Here is a 3,061-nt window from a genome sequence, read left to right as displayed (position 1 = left end):
AAAACCAACAAGTAAGTACAAAAAAGAAATCTACAATATTAGATGCAAAGAGAGTTGTTACTTTTAATCAGAAATGTCTTTAAAATCCATAAAGACTCCTTTTGATTATGAGAGAAGTACAAGGGCACGAAGGGAGGAACCTGTGTGTATCCAGCACTGCTCACCCTCATCTGTCTTGGTGGGTCATGGCATGTTGGACAGACGCTAAACAAACCTCACAGCCCGGCTCAAGGCCTATTGACAAATCCTCAGTGGATTTGATTGAGTATGGTTAAAAACTAGTCTAGCAATATGAAAGCATTGATTTTCTGCCATATTAAAAAGGATTGAGGCTGTCGTAAAGGCAACAGGAAAAGACTTAATGGGCCATATGCGTGTACTTAACTTTGAAATGTATTATTTTTCCCCCTCATTCGATCCCATTCATCACAGCTGTTTCTAGGAGGATGGATGGTCAAGATGCGAAGGTCATCCGTCTTATAGATTTCAAAGGCCCAGCGTCTGCTGTCCTCAGTGCAGAACCTCCATTATCAGAGGCAGGCAGAGCTACTTTCAATCACACTAAGACAAGGTGAAGGAAGTAGAGCTGAGGAGAAGAGCTTTAGGCTCTTTAAAAACCCAGAGAGCCGTGGTTCAACTCTGAACTACGAATCTACTGGAGCCCAGAGCAGAACTCTGGCTCTTGTGTGTTTGGGTGAATATCCGAAATATACTTTGGAGCTATCATTAAAATTGTAATCTTTCTTGAAGACAGCTCTGCAGTTTGAAAGATATTTTAGAAGATGTGCTTGCAAGGCCCACTTCATATAAATTCAGAGATATACCGTGTGTTAAACGCTTCAATATCAAGTAGTAGCTCCACTTAAAAGTCGCTGGTCTAGCCATGCGGCGCTACAGTGAGGGGGATTTTCTGTGCGCTGTAATGCGCTGAGTTTGCTGACTCTGCCTGAGATGGTCTTCTGGTGGGACACGTCTAATACTCCATGAGAATTCTTCTGGAGTTAAAGAGAAGCTTCACGAGGTACAGGGCTTCAACTGCCCTGCTTTCCCGCCGTGTAGTGACATTCACAGACTTATGCTAAACCTCTCCAAGACATGCAAGAACAGGACATCCATGCCTGACAACTCCACCACTGACATCTGAGACAAAACGGCTTCTTTCTGCCATAGATGTCTGCTCAGAACATAGCATATGGAATACTAGCGTACGAAGCCCGGTGACTTACTGCAAATCCGCTCTACTGGTGAGAGGGAAGGAGCAATAGAGAGTGAGACGAGGGTCTGAAAGAGAAGAGTGAGACAGGGAGACTGAAAGAGAAGAGAGTGAGACAGGGACTGAAAGAGAAGAGAGTGAGACAGTGAGACAAAGAGAAACACACAGAGAGAGAGCTAGGGCTCTCTGTGTAGTGGTGCTGTATTGAGGTGTGAGCAGGTTAATCTAATCTAATCCTACCCTAGTGCCCCATCTCGTCCTTGATCCCCAACTCAATGCTGCCTTTCTCCTCCCATCACAGACCACTCCTGAGATTAAGCCACATGGCATGACAAACTAATACTTTAAATACCCCTGCCCGCCCTAAAAAGATGTGCACAATAACACTGGCATTCATTTTACCGAGTGTTGATATGTGTTTGGCTACCAGAAATAAACAGTGTCTTCCATTCATATGTCACTTGTACTAAAGCATTTGAGCACTCCTCTTTGCTTGGGTTTGTGAAGGTGTTTGGGGTGTTTCTGTACAGAAATTGTTCTTTCCTTTTCAGGGAACTATAGTGTTCATACAGTATTTTTTTCCATTGCAAAATGAAACAAACTCTGGACACACGCAGTCAGCTGACATCAGCCTGCTGTCACTAACTTCTCCACTCTCTGCTACCTTGGCAACTAGGGGTGTGCGTGTGTGTGCATGTGTGCGTGTGTGTCTGAGAAAGAGAGAGAGAAACAGAAAGAGAGAGAGGAGGGTTGTGTGTGTGTGCAAGAGAGAGAAAGTGAGAGAGAGAGAGAGAGAGAGAGAGAGAACAGACAGAAACAGAAACGGAGAGAGAGTGTAAGAAAGAGAGGAGGGTTCTTGAAGCTGGCATCGGTCCTATCAGACCACACCAGCCTCCTTCCTGGTGTGCTGAAATGTAGCTCCTTCTCTTCCCCCCTCATACAGAGGAATATAAACATCCCATTAGAAATTTCCAGCAGAATGTTGCAAAACTTAATAAGCACTTCTCAATTAAGTAAAACGGATTTAAAGTCATCAGAATATGTTTGTGCACCCGTCACGCTGATTTCCGCAGGGGCTGCGCCAGAAAAGTTACACTGAGATATGTGGTGTGATGAGCCCTCTGCTGCACGAGTCCCCGGTGACGCGTCGGAAACAGAGCCTGGTGTAATTAGCATGTTTGGTGGAGTCTCTCAAGCATGCGCGGTAAAGAGGGCGCGAGGACTCACAGGGCGCGTGCCATCAAAATAACGAGTTTATACAGGTCCTGCGTATCACAATAACAGCATTTCACAACACTACCACAATAACTGCTTTTTGAATGTCACACTGTACGCTGAGTGTGAGACTCTTAAAATTAATCCGATTATTGTTCAGAGACAAATATTTCCAGAATAATGGCCTCGAATATTTTTTGCAAACTTTGAGTAGCTTATGACAAAACATCCTAACCAGGTGGTAAAGATTTTAAAGGAGCGTTTTTGACGGACTAAAATACTGAGCACCGGAACAATGTGTTCTTTACAGTTCACCTAAACCTTTACTGACTGGCCATTTAAAAGTGTTTTGGGTTTAGGGAAATAAGGCTCTCTGTGCTCCTTGGAGTCTTGCTGAGGACTTTTCCCCTCCGTCAGCCCTGAGGGTTGCACCGCTCCGGCGCTCTGCAGGTAAAGACGCGGCGGAGCTCGAGCTCGCGGCTCAGCGCTATGGCAACGGTGCAGTGTGACATTAAGATTCGGCCGGCGTTCCGCGCGCCCGAGCGCGATGCGCAGGTTTCTCGGGGAATCTCCTCCAGGCTGCGCTTCCAAGGTGAGTGCACTCGCTCCTCGGGAGTTGGAAGCCGGAGATAG

This window comes from Brachyhypopomus gauderio, unplaced genomic scaffold (assembly GCF_052324685.1).
Source record: "Brachyhypopomus gauderio isolate BG-103 unplaced genomic scaffold, BGAUD_0.2 sc208, whole genome shotgun sequence".
Classification (NCBI taxonomy): Eukaryota; Metazoa; Chordata; class Actinopteri; order Gymnotiformes; family Hypopomidae; genus Brachyhypopomus; species Brachyhypopomus gauderio.
Note: the sequence above shows the minus strand (reverse complement) of the source record.